General features: G+C 43.6%; 1 protein-coding gene across 1 annotated transcript in view; it reads left to right on the top strand.

Moving 5' to 3' along the window:
- The first annotated feature begins 11,078 nt into the window (after positions 1–11,078).
- The window catches only part of sema6bb (sema domain, transmembrane domain (TM), and cytoplasmic domain, (semaphorin) 6Bb), a 134,719-nt gene continuing 127,148 nt past the window's right edge, over positions 11,079–18,649 (top strand). Inside the window, exon 1 of the mRNA XM_086282258.1 lies at positions 11,079–11,918. The gene's annotated coding sequence lies outside the window, so the exon portion shown is untranslated. The remainder of the gene's footprint in view (positions 11,919–18,649) is intronic.

The raw sequence follows: 18,649 nt of genomic DNA, 5'->3' as shown, positions 1-18,649 counted from the left end.
TTCCATTATTCATTCACTGTCACATTCACACACTGGTGGAGGCAAGCTACAGTTGTAGCCACAGCTGCCCTGGGGCAGACTGACAGAAGCGAGGCTGCTAAGACAGACACTATCTCTGCTTTTAAGATTAGGTTTCAAACTTTCCTTTTCGCTACAGCATATAGTTAGGGCTGGATCAGGTGACCCCAAATTCTCCCTTATGCTGCAATGGGTGCAGGCTGCTCGGGGATTCCCATGATGCACTGAGTATTTCTTCTTCAGTCACCTTTATCACTCACTATGTGTTAATAGACCGCTCTGCACTGAATCATACTTGTTATCAATCTCTGGCTCTCTTCCACGGCATGTCTTTTATCCTATCTTCCTTCTCTCATCCCAACTGGTCGTGACAGATGACCGCCCCTCCCTTAGTCTGGTTCTGCCGGAGGTTTCTTCCTGTTAAAAAAGTTTTTCCTTCCCACTTTCGCCAAAGTGCTTGCTCATATGGGGTCAAATGATTGTTGGGTTTTTCTCTGTATGTATTATTGTAGGTCGGCAACCCTAGGCACGAAGGGTTAACTGATGGCACGACCATAGCTGGACTGGCCATTGGGGATACTGGGCATTTGCTCGGTGGCCCGGTGACTTTTTTTTGCTTTGTAACGGTATAGGGTCTACCCTACAGTAATATAAAGCACCTTGAGATGACTGTTGTTGTGATTTGGCGCTGGATAAATAAAATTGAAAATAAAATAAAATTGAATCTTATATTTTAGTTACAATATCTGCTGCTGCCCTCTTGAGCAGATCTTTCATGAAAAAAAACCAGACCTGGATAAATAAAGGCTATATAAAAGTTATGCTTAACTTCTACTTTATGATAAAAACGTTTAAAATGACTCATGAGAGCTATATCTGGTATAAGTTTGAAATTTATCTATAACAGTTTAAATACAGGTGATTGTTTTTGGAAATATCAATCATTTTTTGGCACCTATTAGATTATTCTGTTATTATATGTTACCTTATATATGTAATCAAAGTAGTTGAATTAGAATACTGCTGTAGATCACATTATACCCTTTAATATAGAGTGTGTGAGCTGTATGTAGTTTAGTTCTCATTATACTTTTGAGTTAACAGAACATATTCACATATTAGCTCATTAGATAAATGTGCATCACTCTGTATCCTTGATCTGCTGGGAATGTGTTACACTGTTTTCTTGACATGCTTAATTGTTGAATCATGAAGAGAAGAGTGTCAGCAGGAGACTCTGTGTCTAAGACAGGGGAGATAGATAGACCACATTCCACACCCCCACCTTACAGAAAGCAGAGAAACAACTGCCGAGGTCATAACTTAGGCGCTGTAACAGAGAAAAAATGTGATGTTTTGGCTTTTACGACTAGCTGGGGGCCACTAGAGACTATAAAAAGCTGAGCAACCCGTCACCATTTTGAGACATGTGCCTGACCCTCTGGTAGCATCTCTCCCGTCCGGACGTTGTAATGCTCTGACTGTTGAATTGTATGGAAATAAATGATTGTTGATTGAGCATTTATACACCGAGTATTGTCCCTCCTTCAGCCCAAAGATTCAAAGAATTGGGAAAATTCAACACACCACAATGGTCCCTTTATTTCTCAGTTGATGCTTGCATGGACTTTTTATCCCAGTTTTGCTAAATATACTAAACTCTCTCTGATCATGTGTTGTATGACTGCTTATAAATTGGTGACCGAAGGGAACAGTTACTGGTTTTATTCGCTCAGTCACTGAAGTAAACTCATTCATAATGTGATGCATTCATAGACTACACATAAAGGCTTTCATTTGTAATCTGAGCAGAACTTACACTATAAATCTTTCTGAAATATATTTGGGCTGTCTTGGATCAGTATGTTTAAGAGCTAAGATCTGCCTGAAGATTTTCACTGATTTTTAAGTCAGGGGAGAGTGAGGGAGCTCCATGAGAGCTTCCCTTTCAGTGTGTTTCCTAAGGCTCAGGGTGGATCTGGAAAAAGGGTGACAAAAATTCATTTTCCCAAGGGGCCATGTGAGAAACTGGGACTGTTGTTGAGGGCAGCATCAATCATTCTATCCACCATCTTCTGCTTATACAATTCTGGGTTGTTGGGCGAGAGGCGGGGTACACCGCAGACAGGTCGTCAGCCGGTCACAGGGCTAAAACAGGGAGACGGACGACTGTTCACACTCACACCTGCTCTGGTGGATAACCTCACCTTTCCTTTGACAGTCTGCATGTAGGAATTGCTGATATTTACTAAACTGATTCTCTCAGAAATGTTTCCTGTGCCAGCGGCTGCCCCATAAATCTGAAAGCAGGTGTTTTCTTTTGCTCAAACACACATTTGGTCACGTGACTCATTTCCACAGGGTTTACTGAAGCACTGTTTGCAAAGGTGAGACTCTGACCTTTGTGAAAAAGTCTCCAGTGAGGTTTGCAGTGCAATGATGCATTGATGCAGCTCCTTTGGATTCACATGCTTTTCTTAATAACGGAGCAAACTCTCGTGTCTCATGACGGTCGCCGCATGTGGCTGATCTTCTGTCTACACCTTCACCTCACTCGTTTAGCATCCATAACTTTCATGTGGACCAATAATGCATCACTTACTATACAACAATGCTGCAAATGTGTCTTTGTGTCTTTGTGTTTCTAAGAGAATATCAAGCAGAACATACTTTTTCATTCTATTTTGTAATTAGGAAGTCTATCCATTTTTCATATATGTTAATGGGGCATTTCTTTATCCACGCAGCTTCATCTTCATTCTAACTGCGTGCAAACTCAGCTGACTGATGGAGGCTGCGAGATGAGGCATTGTACTATGAGAACGCACCAGAAGAATAGGTTAGAGAGAGTTAAATGTCAGACTGTAACTGATCTCATGTATAAAACCCACCTGACTGACTGATGATCCATATATTTATATAAAAGGTTAATAGATTTGTGCATGTAATGTCGTATCATCATTAAAGCAATATTAACTTAAAGCAGAGAGTACCAGCTACACACCATATTTAGCCTTTTCTTGCAGCCTTTCTTCATTTATCCCCTTTCTGTGGGATGTGTTTATATCACGTGTATTATAAGCGATAAGAGACCTGATGTGTGCTGTAGGTGTCAGAGGGGCTCTCCCCGTCACAGCTGAAAGTCAGGCAGCCTGTTTCATGCAGTTAATGCAGTAAACCCTGAGAGGGCAGTGTTTACCCACGGAGTCAGCTGTTTCTGTGGCCTCACCCACACAGAGATAGACGCTTCACATTTACATCCCTAAGATCTTTCTCTTCTGCAGATGCACCACAAATCCAGAGCAGAGGGCCTATTTTGCATTAAATGTTAAACAATAAAATATTTAAATATCTGCTGGAAAATGGGAATGTGGACGGCAAAGGAAGACAGACAATACTTCCTTCCATTTAAAGAACTTATTGCACGGACTGTGAGGTGATTTCTGCATAACCTTTGTACTTAGAGTGGGATTCAGACAATGCAGTGTGTTTTATCGCAGTAAGGCCAGTACAGTGACTTCCTTTGCTGGATGCTGTGTATCATCATAACAAGAACTCTATTAACTTACCCTTTTCATTTAGAGAGGATTTTCATTATTCAGGCCATTACAGTTTTCATTATGGCTCTCTGTATTTCCCCAAATGGCTGCAGTAGGCTCCAGAGAAAGGAAACTGATTACCGCTAATGTTCACATCAGATATTCATCGAACGGGACCTGTTGTAACTATGTTTGGGCCTGCTTCATTATCCAGCAGTAACAGTTCGGGTTGTGACATCACACCAGCAGACAGGTCAAAGTCACAAAAAGCACAAAGAGACGAGAAACGTAGGCTTGTTGTCTCGACCACAGCTCTGTTACTCCTTTGCCTCTGAGTGGCCAAGCTGCTTCAGCCTCTGTTTACCTTTAAGCATAATCCATACACATGCATGCACACTCCCCTGCAATGTGAGCCCAGAAGTCTCTCATCTGTTCGTGCTTAACTCTTGACTCTGCTTCACTGGATCAGTTGATTGAGACCAGAATTGTTCTGGAAATTGAGTAATTGAAGATTAGTAGATAACAGGAAAATCACTCATCCCTCAGAGTAATATGATCACACCACTGTCCCCTCCTTGCTCTCCCCTCTCTTTCTTTTTCCTGAAGACATACCTTTCAAGATCAAAGCAATAAATTGGCAATCTGAAGAAATTTTTCATGGATGCGAGAGCAGAACCTGAAAATATTTATATAGATTTCATCTTCAGCCGCCTGTTTTTTTGTCAGAGTAAATAGAAATGCCTACTCGGGCATTCATTTGGCCACAAGTGGGCATAAAATAAAACCAATAAATCGTACAAAAACCAATCCAGTGCCCAGTATTGTATATACAGTGCGATGTCGTATTGTAGCATACACATTTGAATCAAGTATTCATTGAAATTACTCCATGAAACCCACAAAAAAATCTGTAATTTTGATAAGTTAATAACCATAAATGCTTTAAGATGTTCGGTCTCTGTTGGCGTTTTACTCACAGCATTTGGTTGAATGATTAATTGTTTCAACAAGATATCCATCACCATCAAAACACTCATGCAATAATCTGCTGTGGAGTGTAAGGAGCAGTACAGCTATTCTGTAATGAAATTCATTTCCTCTCTTCGTGTTTTCAATTCATCCACAACTCTCAGGTGTGCTGGGAGTGGATCACAACACAAGGATTTCTTACCTCCTGTTTCACCTTCTGCTCTTCACTGTCAACAGGGCTGAAATGGTAGAAATTATCCATCCATCCATTAATAGCTGACCAGCCCTGCTGGGTTTCATTTGCACCATTGAATCTTCCTGAGTCTCATTGAACCACGGAATCTTATTCCCAACATCCTGCAACAAATTTCCGGAGACCTGAAACTAAAGGTATCAGTAACATGCAACACGGCGACAAATCATCTGCAGGGTGAAAGTTGATCTGGACCTTACTACAGTCTTCCCAATAGCACATTAATAAAGCATAACCAAGCCAAAGATAATGCGTCAGAGTGTGAACTTGTCATGGTTAAAGTAATAAAGAGACAGTAAGTTGACCTTGAAGAAGATTTCTGTGAGTACCATATTTATTATTACCATACTTTGTTGATCAGAGTAGCTCGACCTCCTTTGCATGAAGCGCTTTTTTGCTTTCTTTATTTTCCAGTGATAGATATTAAAGCTGATAGGGCAACTTTTCTGTTCACTGCTGCAAAATCAACAGTAATTTTAGCTTAGCCTAGCATAAAGACAAGGTTAAACAACTAGCTGTCAGCTAGCTGTTTAACAGCTAGCTAGTCAGCTGTAAGAAAATCTGCCTTTAAGCCCATCATAATCTTACTTATTAACATAATATTATTAACCTGTGTAACAACTACAGCAACCTTTTGGTCACTTTCTGAATAGCCAGCTAGGGCTTTGGGGAGCTAGCCTTCTGGCCCTGATGAAGAAGTTTTGTAATCTGAGCTCACGAAAAGCTAATTATCATTTTAATGCTTTTGGCACAAATGAAGCAAAAGAAGCTGAAGCTAGCCAGCTGTCAGCTTCAGTTATACATTATCTATACAAACACTGCAGTGTATTTCCCAGGTGCAGTGATTTGGTGAATCCATAGACAATTAAAAAAGATGGATGAAGCTAGTGCCATGTCGCTTAGTGGTTTTGGACTGATCGTGTTGCCCACTAGCATGTTAGTTTTTCCAAGCCAAAAGTCATCAGTTTAGTGGGTAGAGTGCTAAGTTATTGTCAGCTGATACTAGCACACCTGGTTACCACGTTCCAAACATATACTGCAAAGATTCATACTACAGTAACATCAGTTACATCAGCTAAATAGCACTAGGAGTGCTAAGAAGCAGACTAATAAGAGGCTGGAATCACAAAACAACACTGAGCAGGCCCGTATAAAGATGTGTCCTCCAAATAATAACGAGTGGTTTCATTTAGTCTGATGATATTAGAGACCATCTTTACAATTATTGCTGTCTAGCTTGAGTTTTACATCATTGTTTTATCTGTTCTGAATATTACAAGAAGGTGGAGGCTGAAAATGAAAACTCACAGAGATCGTTAACTTCGAGCATTAACTTTTTCCAAGACTAACGGTCTTTAATCTTCTGAGTAAAATTGCCCAGCGAGGACAACTTAACTGGCTACAGACGTTTTATGACTGTTGTGCCTTCAGCTTAAAGAATATTGGAAAAGTGATTTGTGGGGAACCTCTAGCAGCCCTTAAAAAAAAAAAACATAATCTAAAAGATTTGTAGCCACAGTTGGAGAACATAGGAGGAACCAGGTCACTGCATACAACATGGAAAGCAGCAAACCAAAAGACAGCTGTATCTTACGACGACCAACAGGTAGTCTCAGTCAGGCTGCACAATTTCCTCACACTGTGTTTTATGACTTGCTTTTTGAATGCCCACGGCCGTCTCTCAGGGTCTCCCCTGTTTATTTTGGAGAGCTTATTTCACCCCAGAGCCCTGACAGCGGGTCAGCTGCCACAGCGGAGGTGGTGAGGAAACACGCAACGAGCCGGCTGACCCTGAAATATTTATGCTTCTTTAGTGTTGTGATTGTATGCGTTTTGACAGGGATGGCACATTACTGTGACCTCTTCCCAAACTAAAGGCCCGATGAGCTGCTGTCTGCTCTGACTCGGTTAGGTGAGGCAAAACGCAGGATTCCACAAAACATCGATATTCCCAGCTTTTCTTTTTTTTTACCTCTGCGAAAATAAAAGACACATCAGTATATTTCGGTATTGATCCCATTCTTTTTCTGTCATTTTTTGAGGCGTTTTCTTTATCCCTTTCCACAGAATTCTGCAATAATATTGTCTTCAAACCTCTTGGCAGCAAAAATGTACTTTTCTTCTCTCTTCTCTATAAACTTCTCATTTCCTCCACCTTATCACCGCCCTACTTCATCATTCAGGCTGACAGACTGATGGCTGCCTCTGCTGCCACGCTCATCTAGATTGCTCCCAACTAATTCACACCAAGATAATAAGTTTATTAACACTAGTCTATAAAACAGCATATTAAAAACAAATACAGAGATTATTAAAACTTATATATGATCATGTACCATTACAATTATTCTTATACTCAATGCAGAGCTGGCAAGTGGAATAATATATAATGAATAAAAATACGATTTAATATAAAGTGGTTGCTCATTTTGCATAGATTCATAAGCTGAGCAAACATCCTTCCATCATTTATGAAGAAGACTTGTTGTTGCTTTCAACAAACGCTTCTTGTTCTAAACCCTTTGCTTCTCTGTTTATATATCATGCTGAGAAAACGGAGCTCATTGCGTTGATGTTTTATATGATTTCATATGAATGTAGACGCAGTCTCACAGTGTGAATCATACTACCAAGGTCATTTTCTGCATTCTGTTCAGTGCAGCATTATAAAACGGAACAAAGGGAAAATAAAAATGAAGAAATCGGGGATATTCTATGTTTTCCATTTGTATTTGGTGATTTTAAAGAACTCCAGGTGTGAGTCGTCATTGTCACACAGATTCGATTTGTTGTTTTTCATATGCTAAGTAACCAGAAACACATGGCTGCACTTCCAGTTAACTTCTTAAACCTCAGCTATCACTCAAGCAGGTCAAATACTGCAGTTTTCGCTACAAGTCAAATCTAACTGGTTTGTTTGTCGCTTTAAATGATTCATAGTTTTTTCTTATTACTAATGAATTCCTCGGGATCTTGCACATGGAAGTGCAAAACCATAAAATTCACTGTCCAGACGTGATTCAGCGGAACAGTCTGAATGACTGCTCTAAGGTTACTGGGTCTGATCACATGAGCCCTGCATGTAATCTGTGCGTCTTTGTTCGCAACTGTGTGAACCGTGTGACTACTTTGGTAAGACAGAAAATGGTCACCCTGGAGAATGAGGCTTCTTTCTTTTGCATTCACATTTCTGCTGAAAAAGAACTTAGCAGTCAAAAGCTCTCCCTGTGAAGAGTTCATCTAACTCTGGCATCAGCATATCCCCTCTTAGCTGCTTCTAACGTGCACACAGAAACACCCAAGGGGGAGGACTGTGCTGCCCTTCCCCTTTTCCCCATGTTGAAAGATTAAAAAGTGCATTCCCCATCAAAGGCTGTATTTTTTCTCCTCCTCTTTTTTTTTTTTTTTTTTGCAAAGCTTTCTGGCTTTCTCATGGCAGCTCTTATTCTTTTTATCACGCTCAGGTCTACTGCCTTCCTGCTCTGACACACCAAGTGGGATGAAAGGAAGAGGATGAACAAAACGAATATTTATTTATTTATTTATTGTCGGCACACAAACTTTGACAGGAGATGAAACGGTATGAGTTCTTTTGTTGAACATGGTTCAAAGTTTCTGTGTCCTGAATCATTTCTATGCAAAGTAGCTGGAAACAGAATAATAGGGCTAATCTGGGGATTTAAAAACAACAACAACAACAAAAAAAAAAAAGGTTTTGGAGAGCTTTTTAATATTAGAGTAGTAGAACACCACTGCCAGCAGTAGTAAGAGGAAGTTTGTGAACGAGAGACATCATTAGATTTTCACGTTTCCCGTAGGTTAGGAGATGTTATGTTTGAAGGAGCCAGTGTTACCTATCCTTGAGCGACAAAGAAAGTATGTAGACCTAATGTTCGTGGTCTCCACAGTCTCCTGAAGAACAAGAGTGCTTTGAAAAAGGATGATCAAAATCTGATGAGACTTCTTTGTGATCATAATTCCATCAAGTTTAAGAAGATCACCAAGATCCCCGGGCCACGACAGAGCCACCTGCTGTGTGCTGTACCTCTGATGACGCTTCAATGAACAGTAGGTGGATCAGCTGAAGGTCCAGATGCGTCTCTCGGGTACTGTGTCAGGTCTTACAATTTAAAACTGGTTCTTTGCTAAGTTGTCTGTTTCGTGTAGACACGTATCAGAGTGCAGTGCATAATCTTTGAAAGACTTTAGAAAGCCTGGAGAACTATTGCTCAAGACAACTTTAAAAGATGACAAGAAAGTCTGACATCTTGGAAGCCAGATATAAAAAAAAAAACAGTTCAGTTTAATGTGGTCTGGGTTGTGCTGATACCAAGTAGCTTATGAAGGTTAATACAAGCAGTAGTTAGAACCAATGAATGTTATTCTGACATTTTATTGACTCGATGACTCTTCTTGTGTTAATATTTATTAAATCTGATTTTGCTGTATCTTCAGTATTTAAGTAAAAGCTGTCCAACTGTGATGTGGGTGGAGAATCAGGGTCACACACGTGCATATCCACACATGTACTGCATGCACTCTGAGGAGTGTACACAAGGACACGGGCATTTTAAATCCTTGTGGAATGAAGGTTTTTCCTCTATTTGACTCTGTGAAGTCACTTGGCCACTCATCTCAGGTACTCAAATTGCTGCACTGACTGCATGTTGTTAGTTCAGGTCCTTATAGACACATGAGACATGCAGGCTTGCAGGAGACAGGATGGAAGAAAAAATTGGAGAGATTGAGGAGAACTCATCATTATTCCAGTGTTGGAAACCGTGTCTGCCTGAGTAATGATACCGCTGTCGAAGAGGTGTCCTCTGTTGTAACCGCAGTCAACCTGTACAAAGACATTCAGCAACTCTCTTGTGGAGAACACAAACAAGTTTCAAGTTTTAATTGCAGAAGCTACAAAGTCACAGACGGCACGGGATGATAAAGTAAGCAGGATAAATAATGTTAATAAGTATTACAGTGCTGGGGCAAGCAAATTCTGGCTGTGCAAATGAAGATAAGAAAAAACAAAAAACCAAACAAGCAAAGCAAAGTCCTACAATACTGTGAAAGTCACAGAACGCAAGTGGATTTAGAAAAGGGATAAATTCATGTTGCAGCAACATCTGCCGCTAAAAAACTAGTATTGCTTACATAAAGTAACAGAGATGATGAAATCTTTATTACAGTTTATCTTAATCTGAATGGCTATTTGACTATCTCCCTCATAGGAGAGGCTCTGCTGTGTGATCAGCAGCTTGTATGAAGGCTGTCAGAGCACTTGCAGTAGATTTATTAAGATGCTAAAGAGAGTGAGCTACACACATGAGCCTTCGAGCCTGCGAAAGTCATTATTTCAGCAATTAATTATTCATGAATGAAAGCTTAAAAGTAGCTTTGGCTCCAAGCAATTTCACTGAAAGGTCCAGTAGGTTTAAACTCCTTTAACTTAACACAGCAACAGCACTGCCGGCTCTCACCGCTCCCTTTCAAAGTCCTGCTTGTTTATATCAGTGTCACTTGAACAAACACAACTGGTTACACATTCATTTCAAACACAAACCCCAAATTGTGCTGAGGAACAATTAGATTTGACTGGAGGCTTATTGAGATTTAATGAGACGGAATTATTCCTCTATTGTGTTAATTTAGGCTCAGTGAGAAGATGCAAATACAGAAAGAGCTTAAACTCAGCATGGAAACTGCTCAAAGTTGCTGAATGCTTTTCTGGAATTACAGTGAGCAGCACTTTTAGGAACTGTTATTAAAATTGTTTCCACTTGAAAAGGTTTTTTGTTTTTTTTAATAGAAAACAACTTTCTTTTCATAGGGGATGATTTCATTTTTGCATTTTAATGTCTTTCAGCTGTTTGTTTCGAGGTTTAAATGTGGTGAATTTCGCGCATGTTGGGAATAGATGACACTGGGACACTGTGTGATCAACATGCATCCTCGGGTAGGCTATTTGGATCCGCTTTATTGCTCCCTGGAAGCCTATTTCAGGTACTTTCCACACTGCTCCACAGAGAGGAGAGCAATAAATGCTCATCTTTATCAGGAAACGGCTTTGAATCGGCCTCGTTGTTTCATCTTAACGTCAGCACCGTGAGGAACTTCTCCAAACCTTCTGTTGTTTGTGTTTCAGAATAAAGGTCTCTTGGAGTAAAGAACGGCGGGCTCTGTCAGGTGCGTGCCTCAGGTTGAGTTTGAACTCGTGCCTAGCGCCACTAATCAGTCATCACTTTGCCACCGTGAAACTGAGTTAACACTGAGCTGACTGTAGGAGCGCGCATGCCCCAAACAGCTGCCTGACTTCGGAGGCTTTGGGCTTGCCTCACCGTTTAAGCCCAATTAGTCATTAATCAATTCCATTCCACTCGCTGCATGATTCTGCTTCAGGTTTTGGCTCTAACAGGCTCAGTGCCGGAGATGCTGTAGCTCACACTGCCGCTAGAAGAAACGCCGAGGTCTTCCGACTCCACCGGAGCTCCAGAGTGCCGCTCACGGAGCGGAACTGTTCGCGATCAGCGGATGAATGGGACTTTGCGCTGGACCCCGAGCCCGGCTTTGCGCGAAGGTGTGGCGCACAGGCGGTGAGGAAAAGTCCTTTCTTTCTCTGAGAGGCGCGGAGGAGAGCGCACTGCTGTGAGGACGCGAGGCTGAGAGCGGCAGATGTCAGTCCCAAACGCCGCAGCTGCTGTGCCACTGTGCCGGACGCCCGTTGTCGCTTTCTCCTGTTCGTCACCCACTGCTCCCAGCGCGTCCACGTCCCTCGGGGGGAGATTTCGGACGGCTGTGAGGGAGTGCTGCTGCAGACACTAACGGGGAATGCCATGTGTCGCCGCGCGACATAGGAGCTCTTTGTGGGCTGTTCTGCACCGTGGACAGGTGGTGCCCCGTGTGTGTGTGTCCGTGTGTGCGCTCACACTAGCAGGGGGTTCGGACAGTTGTCTGGGGGATGTCAGGCCAGCGTACGAGATCAGCGTTTGCCAGAGACAGGTGCGGCAGGGAGGAGTAGTTTCCAAAGCCCTCCACCGGATCTGGTAACGCAGTAACGAGCTCGCTCTCGGATATTTTGTACCCAGTGAGGAGACACAACGGACTCGCGCTGCTTTCACTCTTCTTGTCCCTGATAGTGAGAGGTAAGTGGACCGAGCTGTCCGGTGTGGAGGTGAGGTGTGGTGCGCTTTTTGTGGCGCTTTGACGCCAAAAAGCGCTTTTCGGGGAAAAATGATTATAGGAAGAAATGTACTCATCAGAACCGAGCCGACCCACAGGACCGGGCTAACCTGGTCTCTGTGCATCAGCGCTACAGTCGCTCTCACTGTACAAATATCATACTGCGTAGCTTGCAGCTACGCACAAAACAGGCGGATTTCTGCTGCCCGCAGCCCGAAGGCGCTTCACCTTCCATCCATCGGTATGGATTTGCATCCTTAAGGTTTGACTAATTGCATCGTGATGAGGTGTCAGTGCAGCTCAGTCAAACAGGTTCTCCCGGAGGGTTCATTGTGAATTCTTGATTTATCCTCTTTGACTCTGGCGTAAGGCTCAATTACAAAACATCATTTCCAAACCCAGAGTTGCAGAACAGTGGACGCACAGTGAACCCGATTGGTCAGACGGCCCCTCTCTGTGAACTGGTTTGTTTGTGCAGTGAGTGGGATTTGTGTGATTGCATGTTATCTGCTGCTGGTCTGTTCTGAAGTCCTACCCGCTGGGCCCCTAATGTCCACCACTCCTGCCTTCAAGCTCTGTCATCTCTCCCCCCCCCTCCCTCTGCAGTAGCTGCTGTCTTTACAGTACATTGGGCTAGTTGGCTGGATAGTATCAGAATCACATTTTTGCTTTTGTGCAAGGACCACTACTTCTCAGTAGCTGGCTCCTGGTATCTTGAAGTTCTCCCATTTGGGGGCAGTGTTTTTGTTGCGGTCCCTGTTTCAAATTCAAATTGCTTTTCAGCTTCCTTTTGTCCAAAGCTGAGGTTTGTGGACTGGAAAGTGCAGTCCCCAAGGGTCGAGGCATTCCTATAATAAGCACTGGTGTAAGTGAGGGGAGAGAAGAATAAGAGAGACATCTTGAAAGAGTGAGACAGTGCCCCCGGACCAGTGTGAGGGTAGGCACAGCTAAGAGAATACCAGCACCTCCACTAACCTTTCTGTCGCTACCTTGTCAATCAGCCTTCGAGGACAAGAGCCTCTTTAATTCCTCTTCCTCGAGTCCGGGCTGTCACCCACTCTGACAGCCAGGGCTCGGGGTTGCTGCCGCAGGATCCACACAGTTCCTCTGTCCCTGCTGCTCACATCCTGCTGCACCAGTCTGTTTCAGACCTTTCTTAAGGGACATACAAGTTTGTGGCGAAAAGGACGCAGAGATGATCGTGAACTGGAAACCTTCTAATGTGTCGAGGCATCTTTGACGTGACAGAGTGGGAGCTGTCCTCTTTTTCTCAAGTGCTGACATCCCTTTTAAGGCCCATCACACAATCAGTAATTACAAGACAAATGCTATCACAGGAAATTAATAAACAGGCGGCAGAGGAAATACCGCTGTGATAGGATCTGTAATGGATACAGGTTTTATTTGTTTGGAAGCCATGGACCAAACACCCTGTGAGAGTTTAGGAGAGAAGCATTGTGACGTGTTTATGGAAAAACTGATCAAAATTTAGGTTGTTAACAAGATTGAGGAATGAAAATTATTAAGAGACAGACATTAGAGCTTCCGACAGATAAGGCTAATATAACCGTAAGCATTACTGAAAAAGAAATTAGATTGAACTCGTTAACAGCTTCACAAAAGTGACTTTTGATGGGATTCATAATGAGCTACCTGAGCAAAGCTGAATCCGAGGAGTTTGTGCATGCAGTGAAGGGGGGATAAATGCTTCCTCACTCAGTATATAAATAACTAGACAGTAGGAAGCATTGCTCCTTCCAAGAGAAATGACTCAGTGGGGGACAAGATAGCACAAAAAATTATAAAAGGCAAACATAAGGAAAGCGATTGATGAAATGGTGTGCCTGATGTTGGAGCTGATGTCCTGAGCACTAAAAGTGATTAGTGGAAAAACCCCAACAGAAGAAAAAGTAATAGATCCGAGTTAGATCCAAACGTAGGAGCAGGATTTTTTTTTTTTTTTGTCAATGGAGAACTCAGATAACAAGGCTAAATGAAACGAGGCAGGGGGTTAGACTGTTCCAAGGTCCCAGTGCTGATGTCAGTTTTTGGCGGCGTTTTCTCCTCGAAGCTTAACAAACCGCTCACTGGAGCTTGGCTAATCCTTGGCTAGCAGTGCCCAGTGATTTATTATAAAGTTAGCTAATTTAGGGAGATCTGCAATATCCCACCATGCACGCATGCCCTCGACAGATCCACCGCGGCCTGGAGTCGGAATCGCAATTTAGTTATGGGAATTGTTTGTGTGTGTGCAGGTCAAAGAGGGAGGCAGAATGAGAGTTTGTCTATGTCTGTCAAAGAGAACCACAAGGACCAGTGTTCTTCATATTGTGTCTGCCTTCCTGTGTATGGACTTTGTGAGGGCATGTGTGTGAGTCAGTGTGTCTGAGCCCTATACAAGTGTGATTCAGCACTGTCCAGCCTGGCTTGAATGGGTGCCCTGTTTGTGCCTCATTTCTGACACCAACAGCCGCTCTGCACCCCTTGCTTCGGGGCAAGTGTTGCACCCTGTGTGCTAAAATAACAGGTGCCTTTATGCAGTGACTTAATCCCTCTTCTGCACCTTCCTCCAGCACCCCGCCGGGGGGGTTACGTCACCTGTGAGACTGGGTCTGCTCCAGCATAGAAATCAAAAACATAGATTAGTCAGACAAAGCGTTGTTTTCCAGATTGGCTGAGGAAAATGTTACGGCATTAAGTCTTACCTCATCAAGGTTTTATTTTTACATTCATTCCATCTGACTGCAGAAAGAAATTTGTAGAAACCTGAAATCTGTGATTAGAAACTAGGATTTGAAAAGCCTTCTTAGACCTCCTTACTGCCAGGGTTTCTTCTTGTTCTTCTGCATCTATTATCTGTTCTTTAAAGGGCACAGATGATTATCCGTGTGCACCATCACGATGAGGGCTACCTGTTTTAAAAAAAAAACAAAACAACACCAAGCCATTTTTCTCGAATGATATTGATAACCAGTTCCAGGCATTGCCCTCTCCCAGATAGTAAAGACCTGCAGTGATACTGGGAATACTCCAGTTGGTTAGACAGTGGTGCTGTTTTCTGATGTCAGGTTTCATAAACTGAATAAATAATCCAGATCGTGTCATCAGGTTTGTTTGGGCTGTCATACATCTTCTTGGGTTTTTGCCAGCCTAGCAGAACTATTCGAAGCATCCTTCGAGGGAGCAAAGCTCTCACCACCTACATCAATCTAGTGTGAGCCTGACAGATGAAATAAGACGAAATACTATTGAGCTGCACGGTCCGGGGGGCTCATGCTAAACCCGGCACCCAGGTCTCTTTTTCTTCTTCCTTTCTCTTCAGAGTACCCCCCCCCCCCCCCCCATTACCTCTCGTCACCCCCCTCCTCCCCCTCTCGCTCTTAAGTCTCCTTTGGACCTTGATGTCAAGGCCTCTCAGGCAGTGTGGTCTCCGTCTGCAGGCTGTCAGGGCAGGGACACTGCCCACTGGGACCCTGAATGGGACAAATTGACCGTAACAATGTTCCCACTTAGCATGTGGAGCTGGAGAAAGAGAAGGTGAAAAGAAGGGACTGATGATTGAGGGGCAGGCCAGCAACCGGGGAGGGAGAAAGTGGGGGTGCAGGCAGGAGGTGTATGAATTGAAAACTTATATTTAATCATGCTGCTCGTATTTTGAAAATCCTGTCATCTCAAATTCTCCCTCCTGCACACACACACACACACACACACACACACACATTGCTTTGCTTGTTGTTATTTGCCCAAGGCTACTGCTGGAGTTGCCATAGCAGCAGGATAAACACATCTGCTTGTGACCCTGCGAGCGAGCGAGCGCGCGCGCACGCACACACACACACACACACACACACACACCTCATTCTCAGTGCCCAGCTGCCTTTCATGGGTTGGGGGTTTGTCAAGGCTGGCAGTTTGATCTGCACTAAGGTGTTACCACTGCCTCACAAAGGGTCAAAGATCATCCAGCCCCCCCATTAAAATGCAATAAGACCCACAGCCCAATGGGACCACCACCGCCATTTAATCACACACCGCTGCTCCCTCATCATCTGCTCTCTCCCTTTTATCTTTTAATCACTTGTTTTTCCAGCCCCGTCTTCCTTTCGCTCTCATCTCCCCGTCTTCACGTCTCTTATGCATCCAGTGCAAATAAGCCGAGGCAGCCAGAGTAGATGAGTATTCAAAGAAGTGAAGCTCGATAGAGTCAATAATAAGTGGTTTTTCAGTGTTCTTTGAAAAGTCTGCCTCGTATAGCCGCTCTCATCTGCAGCCGCGAGCCAGTTTCTCCTCAGAATTTGTAAAGTCTTAATTTCAGGATTTTTCCCGTGCCCTTTAGCTGTGACAGAATGTCCCCGAGAAGAAGTCGGAGTGGGATCGTGTTGTGTAAGCCTGAGGTTGTGCAGTATGGCAGCAACAAAGAATGCAGCAGCTATCACTACAGGCCAAGTGGCTGCTGAATGAAGATGCTTCCCATTGCAAAGCTGCCATCCCATACAGGCTTATTGTATCTCCAAAGGGAGTGTGTGTGTGTGTGTGTGTGTGTGTGTGTGTGTGTGTGTGTGTGTGTGTGTGTGTGTGTGTGTGTGTGTTTTCCTGTTTGTGAATAAGGTACGAGCAGCAGATTCTTTCATTATCTGCAACAGTGAGAAAGAGACACTGTCACATGTAAATTGTAAACCGAACCAGGAGCGATCCAGGACTGAAAGATGAGGCAGACAGACGCGATGAAGATGGACACCGGTGTTTGCTTCCCCGATGCAAATAAACAATGTGTGTGTGTGTGTGTGTGTGTGTGTGTGTGTGTGTGTGTGTGTGTGTGTGTGTGAATAAGGTACGAGCAGCAGATTCTTTCATTATCTGCAACAGTGAGAAAGAGACACTGTCACATGTAAACTGTAAACCAAACCAGGAGCGATCCAGGACTGAAAGACGAGGCAGACAGACGCGATGAAGATGGACACCGGTGTTTGCTTCCCCGATGCAAATAAACAATGTGTGTGTGTGTGTGTGTGTGTGTGTGTGTGTGTGTGTGTGTGTGTGTGTGTGTGTGTGTGTGTGTGTGTGTGTGTGTGTGTGTGTGTGTGTGTGTGTGTGTGTGAGCTCAGTGTTTTCCACAGCCTTTTTGCATTCATATCTTTTGGGGACATCTAATTGACATAATGCTTTCCCTAGCCCCTTACCCTAACCATGCAAAATGAAACCCTAAACCTAACCATAACCCAATTGTAATCCTGTCACTAAAACCACACTTTGAGTCTCAAAAATGCCTTCAAACTTGTGGGGACCATGATTTTAGTTTCCATAAGTATAGTAAACTTCCAATTTTTGGTCCCCACAAAGACATGAATACACACTCTTTGGGTTACTCTCACACTCCTGACGTCTCTGTGTCAACAGAGCCTCCTTTTTTTTAGCAAGAGAAGAAACTAATGAGGGTCTCTGGTCCCAAATACAACACGACCAGCCGACTGAGACTCCCACTCAGAAACGAGCCTCCACAGGCCCAAAGCAAAGAGCACCACATTCAGTGCCAGCAGCAATGCCGCAATTATATTATTTTTCTTCTCTGATGTGATAAAAATAGCAACACTCATTTCTATAATAGCATTCACAGACACATGTTGTACACCTCCTTGGCTAGATCTCCCTTGTTAGGTTGCTATGATAACGAAGAGCATAACTAATAAGGCACAGTTTAACAACTGTGCGGTTGCAGACACGGTGAAGAGGATGCCGGTCACACACATCCTGAATCATTTCCCGCATCGGCACAGCGTGAATCTGAAAAAAGCGTGCCCTGCGGGCCGGGCTGGTATTATCCCGCTGCTGTTTTATGGCTGATTCATTTCTTTGGGGAACTTCCAGCCCAAATGACTTTATCTGGTTGTTTTATGGCTGCGGAGGAAGAGCAAAAATAAAATCAGTGTTCTCACGTCGGCATTGTCTGAGTCTGCTGCTGACAGAGTTGTTTACGGCTGTTGTTGCTGCAGCTTTTTTGTTTTGTTTTGGGTTTTTTTGCTCGTGTTGCTCCGGTCTCTCCAGCATCGCGGTTTTAAGTTTCTGACTGTACTCTTTAAAAAAACAAAAAAGTTAATGTCTCGTTGTGCTGCCAAGCTGCCACTTGTTTTGTGCTTTGAGGTAATTAACAGCTTAATGTGCTCGGTGACCTGAGGGAATCAGTCATGCTGAAAAAACAAAAAGAAAACGATGGCTCGCTGGCACCGGGCGGAGGGCAGTTGGCGAGGTGGAGGGGACGGAGCAGAGACTGTGACCTGCTGTCTCTCCTCGCTCAGTAATGGTGAAATGAAGAGAGAGTGGGGAGTGAGTGAGGCAGGGCAGGGTATGGTTTATGGATGGAGCTGCACTGCAAGGTATGTGGGGAAGCTGGGGAGGTGGAAAACAGTTGAAGGGTCTTGAGAGGAGGCTTGTTCAGCCTGTGTTGCTCTTGGAAAGTGGAGGCAAAGTGGGTCCTTCAACATACTTGCCTAAATTAATGGCTCAGAAGCACCAATTAATGTACAGCCTTGCTGTGGGTCTCTGCTGTGCTGAATCAAAGAGGTCTTGCTGTGCGGTGCGTCTGCTCGTCTCCCAACCGTCATGCATGTGTGCACGCGCTCACAAACACCCCCACGCAGTGGAGATTTTGGCCAAGGAAGTCGATCCAATGAGGGAGAGATGAGATGAAAGCTTCACA

This window comes from Aulonocara sp. 'chitande type north' Nkhata Bay, linkage group LG23, assembly GCF_057382095.1.
Source record: "Aulonocara sp. 'chitande type north' Nkhata Bay isolate Kocher_YH1m ecotype deep benthic linkage group LG23, A_spYH_male_GT1.1, whole genome shotgun sequence".
In the NCBI taxonomy this organism is placed as follows: domain Eukaryota; kingdom Metazoa; phylum Chordata; class Actinopteri; order Cichliformes; family Cichlidae; genus Aulonocara; species Aulonocara sp. 'chitande type north' Nkhata Bay.
Note: the sequence above shows the minus strand (reverse complement) of the source record. Positions and strands in the feature narration are given on the sequence as shown.